Genomic DNA, 12,077 nt, shown 5'->3' on the forward strand with positions numbered 1-12,077 from the left:
TGGTGTGTTTGTATTTTTGCTCAGTGTACATCACATCACAGGACTAAAGGGAAGCAAAGGATGGAAGGGATGAGCTGAACAACTGGAACCCAAACCCAAACCCAGACCCACATACATCTGTTAATGTACATTAGCTGTTTCCAAAAGCACACACTGCTGTCTAACCTTTGAGGCTGTTTTTGGACTCTTAAAAAGTGCTGAGTTATGCATTTCACAATACTTTAAAAACCAGCTGGAAATTTTGTAAAAAGAAAAAAATAATGATAATAAAAAATTAAATCATAGCAAATGATGATAAATTACAGTAAGAGCTTTGGGACCAGAGTTATTTGGCCAACATGGATATCGCTGAAAAGTACAATGTTCAGGCTGTACCTTAAGCCGTGCCAAGCTCACTCCTTTGACCTCATTTGCAAAGCTTAACTCTGTTTGGCCGTGCACATGCAGCCGACAGCAGGAGGTCCACTCCTGGCACCGGAGGCCACGGGACCAGATGGAGAACTAGATAATTATAGTTCTGTTCAGTGGGACCACTGACCACTTCAAGTCCGCTTTGGCCTCACTACTTTTTTAAAAATTGATTTTAAATCTTACATAGCCGTGTCGTATGCTAAATATGACAGAAAAAATCATATCGAAGACCAGAGCCAGTGTAAAGCGAGGGGGAATTTTCCCTTTTTTCTATTTGTTTTCTCATCTGATTAAAACCTGACTACTCTGTCAAAGGTTTTTATCCGACAGCAATGCACGATGAGCTGTAGCGGCCTCAGTCTGTGCAGGCCTTGGCTTGGAGCGACCACATATGTCTGGAACATCAGCGGATGAGTACTTCCAGCCAGTCTTCTCAGATGTTGGAAACAATCTCTGTCCTAATTGGGGGGATGCGGTTCTCCATCATTTTTTAATCATAACTTATTGCCATTTCCTCTGAATCATATTTGCGGCCAAATTTAGTCAGTCCGCCGATGAGATATTGTTTAGCGGTCCAAATGGAGAGTCCTGGGCAGTGTATGTGTGTGTTATTTTGTGTGTCCGGCTGTAGTCATGACTTAATTTGTATCTATTATAACAGCTCTTTCTAAGCCACAACCGAATGGCAAGGATACAAATTTCTTCAAAGCCCATTAAGCACAACGTAATGAGTGTTGATGCATTTTTAAGAGACACCCTTGGCGGAAACACAGCACTGCCTTTCTCATAAGTCCAATTTAATCTTTTTTCCATTATAAATTATGGTACAGAGCTAGAGGTGTGTGTGTGTGTGTGTGTGTGTGTGTGTGTGTGTGTGTGTGTGTGTGTGAGGAGAGAGGACCAAACACACAGGGGTTCTACTGCTGGGTGTTGCATGGAGTTGGTTCAGTTTAGGTTTTCCAGTGAAATGTGTTCTAAAAGGGGGAGGACAGAAGGAGAGAGTGGAGGGGGGAGAAAAGGGGAGAAGAAAGTGGTGAAGACCCCCACAGGAGAACACCAACAGTATCACTAACAGCAACCATGGTGATAAACTACAATGGAAACAACGACCAAAACAAGAACCAAACAAACCGGGCATGGATCACCTCTCTTTATGTAGCTTTGGCTATTACTCCAAGCATTTTCAAGCACTTAAACTAAAATTCAAGCACTTTTCAGACCTTGAAAACACAACATTGAAATTCGCACACTTTCAAGAATTTCAAGCCCCTGTATGAACCCTGTATCTAACGACAGACTGAAATATACTAAAAAAAAAAAATAAAATGTGGCTGGAAAATAAACCAGTTGTTGCTGCTATTTTTTGTATTTGAGGTTCATGCTTATTTGGTCTTAGATTGGACTAACCAGCTCTGCAAAAGTGTCTCCGGATTCCCCAGAAATCAAGGTTGGCAGCTCAAACACATTCAGCTTCAGACTCTCACATTCGACTGCCTTCACATGCAGTCACACCAATACTTCTGATTTTTTACACCAAAGCAAAAAAAGGAGAAAAAAAAAAGAAAACTGATTTAGGTGATCTGCTGGAGGAATTATGAATCCTATTACGGTCACGTCAAGACCCACCCTTCTCTGTCTCTGATTGGCTGGACTATGCGCAGTGTGTTATGCTCTCTTTGGAGAAGTTTCAGGGGTGCTTCAGAGCGTGAGTGTTGTGATGGATGGATGGATGGATGGATGGATGGATGGATGGATGGATGGATGGATGGATGGATGGATGGATGGATGGATGGATGGATGGATGGATGGATGGATGGATGGATGGATGGATATATTGTATGTATGTATGTATGTATGTATGTATGTATGGATGGATGTATGGATGGATGGATGGATGTACTTTATTTACCCCAAACTGGGAAATTACAGTGTAGCAGCAGCATGACCCACATTCAGTTATAATATAATATAATATAATATAATATAATATAATATAATATAATATAATATAATATCACAGCAAACATGAGTAAAGACAAATATAACATTAGAGTAAACATTATACACTGTACACTATACATTTAAAGTATAGTAGAATCAGGATAATAAATGTAATGCGCTGAAATAGAACTGTAAGGATAGATAGATAGATAGATAGATAGATAGATAGATAGATAGATAGATAGATAGATAGATAGATAGATAGATAGATAGATAGATAGATAGATAGATAGATAGATAGATAGATAGATAGATAGATAGATAGATAGATAGATAGAGAGATGGATGGATGGATGGATGGATGGATGGATGGATGGATGGATGGATGGATGTACTTTATTTACCCCAAACTGGGAAATTACAGTGTAGCAGCAGCATGACCCACATTCGGTAATAATATAATATAATATAATATAATATAATATAATATAATATAATATAATATAATACAATACAATATAATATAATATAATATCACAGCAAACATGAGTAAAGACAAATATACACTGTACACTATAAATTTAAAGTATAGTAGAATCAGGATAATAAATGTAATGCGCTGAAATAGAACTCTAAGGATAGATAGATAGATAGATAGATAGATAGATAGATAGATAGATAGATAGATAGATAGATAGATAGATAGATAGATAGATAGATAGATAGATAGATAGATAGATAGATAGATAGATAGATAGATAGATAGATAGATAGATAGATAGATAGAAATCGTGAATAACAATGCTTTTTTTCCATCAAGTGAATTAAATTTTTGGATGTCTCTGGACATGAAATTTAATGCGTTTTAATGCCATTTAAGGCCTTCCTTTTCACAAAATCTATTTAATGACTTTTAATGCTTTTTAATGACCTGCAGAAACCCTGTTACCACACTTCCTTTGACAGGTGGAGAACCCCTATTGGTGGAATACTTGTATATGCTCACATGGTACATTTGAATCTTGTTTGTCCCCCTGATGAAGGCCAGCACGCTGAAACATGATGGGGCTCTGAGGTCTATTAATACATGCTGTAATTAACAGTTTCATGCATAGTGGTCACAACAGTGGACAGTTACTCTACAGCTTTAATGTTGTATATTCATAGGTTTTGTTTTTTAGTTCCATATCAACCAACACAGTGGACACTTATGCATCATCCCATAAACTGTAATTCATACCATTATTGTAACTTTGCTGTTCTTGATTGGTTCTTGAGTGGAAATCAATTGTTAATATTTATTTTTTGCATATTATCTCCATGAAGTGAGTAATAACTAGTATTAGAATATGTTAAAATGTGAGAAAACATCAGATTAGCTGCATTAAACATGGTTTCATTTCACTGTTTTCATAACACTTTATGATATTGGGTTTTAAATACATGTTTCTTTGCTTCAAGAATAAAATTCATGGTGTAGCTGAGTGGACATTTTTGTAACTCCATGAAAAACAGGTTGATTTAAAAAAAAAAAAAAAAAAAAAAAAAAAATCAATCACATTGTTTTTTTTTTTTTCATGCCTAAAGAGGAATAAAAACACCCAGGAAAAAAAATCTTGATTAAGGTTCTAATAATTCATGCATGAAAGGGTTAATAAAGGCATTTTAAAAATTATAAGAGAATGCCTTGGTTTTTGTATTTTTTGTGCATTGACTGTCTCTTCACCAAAGAGCACCTCTTTTACCATTTTTCATAACTGCCTAGAGGTCCATCAAGCGTTCCTCTTTACCGTTTGTTCAAAATGTACAAGTGTGGTGGGCATTTCTGATCAGCCACAGAAAAATGCATCTTCAAAGACCAACACGCTGACTTACATTTAGAGACGACTGCATTTTCTTGTCCTCCATCCATCTTTATCTGCTTTTTTCGCTGAAAAGAAAAAGAACAAGAAAGCTGTAGATGAAATCACATTGTACTTGAGCTTTGACAATATCAAAAAAATATGAACTCCAACTGACCACATGACCTGGACCTCTAGTGGGTCCCTGGCCCTATCATCAGGTCCTGACTGGACATGACACCTGTGACATCAGGTCTGCATCTGGACTGGTCCTGTTCATGCGGTTTCTCTCCCCAGGTCTGTACCAGAAATTCTGAACAAAATTGACAAATGAGCAACAATATAGATGAATTAAATTATTATTATTATTATTATTATTATTATTATTATTATTATTATTATTATTATTATTATTATTAAATTATCAGCAAAAATACACAGAAATGACAAAGATAGTCAATAAAATGAACAGCAATTTCCAAATGAATCAGTTAAATGTGTCACCTGTCTGACTGCAGGGGTTCCACAGCTGCAGACCTGGTCTGTCCTGGGTCAGCAACAAAGTTGAAGATTAAATCACATTGTACTTGAGCTTTGACAATATTAAAAACTATTAAATCCAACTGAACATATGGTTCATGTCATCAGGTCCTGATCTGTGTCTGGTCTGCATCTGGACTAGTCCTGTTCCTGGGGTCTCCCTCCTCTGATCTGGTCCAAAAATTATGAACAAATGACCCCAAAAATATAGACAATCATTAACAAAAATACACAATAATGGGAAAAATAATGTTACCCGTCTATAAACTCGATTTATTCATTATTACTTAGATGTATCGGCAGTCTATATATATAGTGTGTGTGTGTGTGTGTGTGTGTGTGTGTGTGTGTGTGTGTTTACTATATAATTACATATACAGGGTGGGGAAGCAAAATTTACAATGAACATTTAGTTGTTTTTTCTCAGCAGGCACTACGTCAATTGTTTTGAAACCAAACATATATTGATGTCATAATCATACCTAACACTATTATCCATACCTTTTCAGAAACTTTTGCTCATATGAGTAATCAGGAAAGCAAACGTCAAACAGTGTGTGATTTGCTGAATGCACTCGTCACACCAAAGGAGATTTCAAAAATAGTTGGAGTGTCCATAAAGACTGTTTATAATGGAAAGAAGAGAATGACTATGAGCAAAACTATTACGAGAAAGTCTGGAAGATACTATTAAAGAAGAATGGGAGAAGTTGTCACCTGAATATTTGAGGAACACTTGCGCAAGTTTCAGGAAGCGTGTGAAGGCAGTTATTGAGAAAGAAGGAGGACACATAGAATAAAAACATTTTCTATTATGGAAATTTTCTTGTGGCAAATAAATTCTCATGACTTTCAATAAACTAATTGGTCATACACTGTCTTTCAATCCCTGCCTCAAAATATTGTAAATTTTGCTTCCCCACCCTGTATAGTGGACTCGATGTTTACTACACACTTTCCAAAAAATAACATTCATCTATAAAATGATAGTACAAACATAATAGTACAAATTATATAGTTTATATATTGTGTATAAATGCATAAATTGTGATGATGATGTTATGATGACAGAATTAGATTAAGAAGACACTTAAGAACACTTAAGCTGAGTAGTACACATGTGTATGTGATGAAATCCCTTGTGATTTGTTAAACCAATAGATCTCTCCAGTCTCACATCTCTGAACATCAGACTGTAACATGTGCTATAAACATGGAATATTCTATGACTGAACACTATGTCCAGGCTGCCCGTGGCTCTGTTGTATTGAAAAGTTTTATTCCCTTCTACAGGTGGAGTCACACTTATATGCATTCTATACACATAACACAGTGAAGCCTCTTGATATAAATGAAGAACTGAACCTGTCATGTTACCTTTTATCGGTCACATGTAAAGAAATCCTGTATATGTGGATAAATTTGGACTTTCAATTCCCACAGAGAAAGGGTCAAGTTCTTCTTTGGTGTTTATATGATATTAACCATTTGTATGTTGTGGATGAAAAGACATAGATTTGATAGATGTTGTTTCTCTTGAATGAATCAAATCTGTGGTTTTGTTTTAATCAATGTATTACATATCTGATGATAGCATACATGGTCAGTGGTGATTAAACAATAAAATGTAGTAACAGTTTAGCGAGCTGTTTCTGAAGCATGTTGTTGTGGTCTAATGGAGGAAGGTAACTACTAAACCTTTTAGCGGCCTGATCACAATCAAAGTGTCCAAGTATATTTGCATCAGTTATTAATCAGTATTGCAAAAAGATCCCCCCAAAACCATTCCCAAAATGTTTCTGTGGCCATCTTATCACTAGATCATGCAATCCTCCAAATTTGAAGAAACTCGGATAAAAACTGATAAAATGGTGACCCAATGAGCGTGAAAACGTACACAATTTTATTGTTATAAGAGAGCAAAATTATTGTACATAATGTTTTGTAACACAATAATTAATTCCTACTCAACTCCTGTGTCTTTTGTATTACAAAATACACACATCACATTGCATTTCATTTATTAATCATTTTTGTTGAACAGCTGTTTGATTATCAATTCTTATTTTCAGTATTTAGACAATCAACCCTTTTGTTATGAAAACCCTTCTTTTACAGCCCTTTCATTGTAATAATAGAATGGGAACCTGTTATTCAAGTATTATTATGACTAAATATGCACAGCTAAACAGATTTTGGTCTGCTCCCTGGCTGCAGAAAATTTGGTAACAATGTGGCAAACGGATGTTTACGTCGAACCGCATGTTTTCAATGGCGCGTTGTTCACCAAAATTCATGTAGTGTCCGTACACCAATATACTTCCATCAATAATATGGCGTATATGCCTTATAGATATATTGTTATAACTTGTTCACAAATGTTTCTTTACTCCTGTACCAGGAAGACTTAGTTACAGATCTAACAGAGATGCGACCATGTGGTAAGCCAGATTTCCATTCCAGTCTTGTAGAGTCCGTACACCAAGTAGTGTCCGTACACCATATCAAAATATGTGGGTCTAATTTTTTTGTTTCTGTCAATATATGGAATTTTTCAGCATGCATGCTTTGGACATGACATCCATGCAATAAACAACTCATGATTATCCTGAGTGCTGAAACATTTGTATGTCTTTGTAGGCATTAAATATGGAGGCTATTAGGCTGGAGTGTCCGTACACCCAATAATTTCTGATTTGACAGGGGTACAAGCCTGCGAAATTTTTAGTAGACACCATAATACAAAAATATTTTGGACTTTAAAAGAGAAATATCAGACAAATAAATGATTTTTTGATAGAGCATTATTATTTTGTATCTATATGTGCACCCTTTCTGGTACCCTTGATTGTGATCAGGCCGTTAATAACTAAAGTACTTCACTTCAGCAGTAAAATGAATCCAAAACATTCAATATAATAGTATAATAGTCAATTACTGACCATTTTAAAGGCACAACTGGGAATAAAATCTACTGTATCTAACAAGTTTGTAACTGGATATTTGTCTGTGTCCCATTATTTCAGTATCTTTCATAAATCATTTGACCCGTCGGGCTCCAGTATGGAAGTGAATAGAGTCTATTCATTTCCATATTCGTTTCCATATCAATTATTAATTATTAACCCTTTCATGCATGAATTATGACAACCTTAGTCAAGATTTTTTCTTTCTTCTTGTTTTCATTCCTCCTTAGGAATGAAAAAAAATTGTGATCGAGTTTTTTTTTTTTTTTTTTTTTTTTTCATGGAGTTACAAAAATGTCCATGCATTTAATTTTTGAAGTAAAGAAAAATATCAGAAGGTGAGATGAGGTGAGGTGAGATGAAAACCATAAAATACAAACATTTTAATCCTGCTAATCTGATGTTTCTCACATTTTAACATATTCTAATGCTAGTTATTACTCACTTCATGGAGATAACATGCAAAAAAAAAAAAAAAACTTTTTGTCTTACAAATAATTAATTTAAACTAAAACATGTTAGTGCAGATCAGGTTTATCAAGAACAGCAAAGTTACAGTAATGGCATGAATGTCAGTGTGGTGCATACACGTCCATTGTGTTGTCTGATATGGAAACAAAACAACTAAACCCATGAATATACAAGAGAACAGCTGTAGAAGAACTTTCCAGTGTAGTGACCACTATGCATGAAAGGGTTAATTATTGTCAAATAAAACTTAACATTTTGTGTGTGTATGTGTTTGGTAATTAGACACATCCAGGGTGTCCAAAAACAGAAAAGTTGATATAAGACACTTCAAAGTGCAAGTTACTCAAAGGAATGCGTTACATTCATCCTGTAACACCTTCAGTGGTTCCCAATAAAGCAACATATCCACTTCAAGATCCTCCTCAATGACAAAGCTCTCAATAATCTTTTTTTAAGTGTCTGAGTTTTATTGTAAGTGCTGATAAATAAAATTTTATTATTATTATTATTAGTAGTAGTAGTAGTATAACTGTAGAGCCTCAACAATGCAGAGATTTTTAAAAAGTTTATATTTAATGCCAAAGAGATACACTTTTGATTATTTTTTAGTTATTATTTGTGTGTTGAACTGTTTAAAAAACACCAAAAATAAAAGTTTTAGGGAAAAAATACAATAAAACCTGGGATTGCAAATGTGATTTTTATACATCCATAATCATAATAATTGTGGAACTGAGGTTTTTTCTCAGACTATAATTGTACCTTCCAAATCAATGATTGTTGCACCCCAAATTTTCCCACTGTTCATGTCATGCATCAATATCTTTTTTTCAGGTGCCAGAGAAGAGGAAGGAGCTACAAGAGGAGAGGCCTGAGGAGAGGAGGCTGGAGGAGGAGAGGGTGGAAGAGATAGAGAAAGTAGAGGAGGAGGAGATAGAGGTAGATTGTGGAGGGAGATGGAGTGGGCAGAGGGTGGAGTAGATGGAGGAGCAGGAGTTGGCATACCCTGGGGAAATAGGGGATGGGGGAATGTGGAGGTGGTGAATGCATGGATAGAGGCAATAATTTTGGAGGCAATAGAGGGGTTAGAGGAGGAGGTAGAGGTGTTGAATCTAGAGGAGATTGAGGAGGACGGGCTGGAGGAGGGGTTTGAGGTTATAGAGGGGGAGGAGCTTGAGGAGGAAAGGTTAGAGGAGGAAGAGATAGAGGAAGAGGAGATGAAGGAAGTAGAGGAGGAGGAGATAGAGGAGGCGGAGATGGAGGAAGAGATGGAGGAGGTAGAGGAGGAGGAGATAGAGGAAGAGGAGATGGGGAGGTAGAGGAGGAGGAGATAGAGGAGGAGGACATAGAGGAGGAGGACATAGAGGAAGAGGAGATTGAGGAAGTAGAGGAGGAGGAAATAGAGGCAGAGGAGGAAAGCCCCCTTCCCTCCTTCGACTGTCCAGTGGCCCACCAACCCCACTGTCCCCTTGCCCGTCCGACCTGGAGGAGCAGATTCCTGCGCTCCGACACCACCTGTTGGTGTTTGCCTGACTGTCCGGTCTGTGAACGCGGTTTCACACCTGTCCACTGTGTGTTTCAGTGTCCGGTAGGCTGTCCAGAGCAGACGTATCGTGAAGTGGTGGAGTTTCGGCGTTGGCCAGGACCATCGGGGACGTTGCCCCCCCCCAGACCATCGCGGACACGCAGATTCCAGCATCTCATTTCCTCTGTCTTTTCCTTCTTCTGCTGTTGTAGGAAGTGTTGACTGTTGTCTTTGTCTATGTTCCCCTTAATTTTATGTTGTGCAGATGTCTCATGTTTCAGGATCCAGATGTTGCCAGTGAAGACCCCCTGTATCCAGCCCACCCAGGACAGACTGCCGGCCCACCCAGGACAGACCAGGTCTGCAGCGGTGGAACCCCTGCAGTCAGACAGGTGACACATTTAATTGATTCATATGAAAATTGCTGTTCATTTTATTGAGTTTCTTTATCATTTTTGTGTGCTTTTGTTGATCATTTTCTCTATATTTTTGGCTCATTTGTTAATTTCGTTCATAATATTTGTTACAGACCAGGGGAGAGAAACCACATGAAAAGGACCAGTCCAGATGCAGACCTGGTGTCACAGGTGTCATGTCCAGTCAGGACCTGACAATAGGGCTCGGGACCCACAATGGGTCCAGGTCATGTATTCATTTGGATTTCATATTTTTTAATACTGTCAAAGCTCATGTACAAGGGGATTTCACCTACAACTGTGTTATTCTTTTTCTTTTCAGCACCTGCGACCTGGACCCACATAAAGTGGAAAATGAATGGAGGACGAGGAAATGCAGTCGTGTCTAAATGTAAGTCAACATGTTGGTCTTTGAAGATGCATTTTTCTGTGTCTGATCAGAAACATCCACCACAGTTGTACATTTGTCTTGTTGTGTGTCAGTGTGTGTCACAGTGGATAACCTGGGTCTTATTTTGACTGTGTTTCAGGAAAGACAACAGCGATGCAGATCCTCTGTGAAGGAGGAGGCCTGTGTGATGGAGCCGTTCATCCAACAGTGGTCGTTCTCCATCAGACCCAGTAGATCCAGAGGTAGGTGTAAATCCACTTTCTGTCTCCTCAGGACCCACGCTGACAAAAACACACTATAAAATCAGCTCTTCTACATCCACACAGTATTTAACGATTCTGTCTTGATGTTTCTAGATGTGTGTGTTGATGACATCAGAGGAGACATCAGCAGTGGACATGTGAGGGGGAGCAGAGACCCCAGACCAGACCCTCCCACAAGATGTGTCTTATGTTTCAGAATCCACATGTTGCCAGTGAAGACCCCCTGTATCCAGCCCACCCAGGACAGACCACTGGCCCACCCAGGACACACCAGGTCTGCATCTGTGGAACCCCTGCAGTCAGACAGGTGACACATTTCACTGATTCATATGAAAATTGCTGTTCATTTTATTGAGTTTCTTTATCATTTTTATGTGCTATGCTCTTTTTGGCTCTTTTGTTCAATAATATTTGTTACAGACCAGGGGAGAGAAACCACATGAACAGGACTAGTCCAGCTGCAGACCTGGTGTCACAGGTGTCATGTCCAGTCAGGACCTGACAATAGGGCTCGGGACCCACAATGGGTCCAGGTCATGTATTCATTTGGATTTTATAATTTGTAATACTGTCAAAGCTCATGTACAATGTGATTTCATCTACAACTTTCTTGTTTTTTTTCTTTTCAGGGCCAGACCATCAGCCAACACAGGACACAGCAGGTCTGCAGCGGTGGAACCCCTGCAGTCAGACAGGTGACACATTTAATTGATTCTTATGGAAATTGCTGTTCATTGTATTGATTTACTTATTGTTGATAATTTTCTCCATATTTTGGCTCATTTGTTCATAATTTTTGTTACAGACCAGGGGAGAGAGAGACCACATGAACAGGACCAGTCCAGCTGCAGACCTGGTGTCACAGGTGTCATGTCCAGTCAGGACCTGACAACAGGGCTCGGGACCCACAACGGGTCCAGGTCATGTATTCATTTGGATTTCATATTTTTTAATACTGTCAAAGCTCATGTACAAGGGGATTTCACCTACAACTGTCTTATTCTTTTTCTTTTCAGCACCTGCGACCTGGACCCACATAAAGTGGAAAATGAATGGAGGACGAGGAAATGCAGTCGTGTCTAAATGTAAGTCAACGTGTTGGTCTTTGAAGATGCATTTTTCTGTGTCTGATCAGAAACATCCACCACAGTTGTACATTTGTCTTGTTGTGTGTCAGTGTGTGTCACAGTGGATAACCTGGGTCTTATTTTGACTGTTTCAGGAAAGACAACAGCGACGCAGATCCTCTGTGAAGGAGGAGGCCTGTGTGATGGAGCTGTTCATCCATCGGTAGTCGTTCTCCATCAGACCC

The 12,077-nt window shown here is 38.1% G+C and overlaps 1 long non-coding RNA gene across 1 annotated transcript; it reads left to right on the forward strand.

The window, feature by feature from the left end:
* Positions 1-10,409: 10,409 nt before the first annotated feature.
* LOC115415271 (uncharacterized) lies at positions 10,410-10,927 on the forward strand. The gene is made up of 3 exons (XR_003934787.1): positions 10,410-10,502; positions 10,642-10,744; positions 10,859-10,927. It is a non-coding gene; the product is annotated as an uncharacterized LOC115415271 (long non-coding RNA).
* Positions 10,928-12,077: the final 1,150 nt, after the last annotated feature.

This window comes from Sphaeramia orbicularis, chromosome 24 (genome assembly GCF_902148855.1).
Source record: "Sphaeramia orbicularis chromosome 24, fSphaOr1.1, whole genome shotgun sequence".
Classification (NCBI taxonomy): Eukaryota; Metazoa; Chordata; class Actinopteri; order Kurtiformes; family Apogonidae; genus Sphaeramia; species Sphaeramia orbicularis.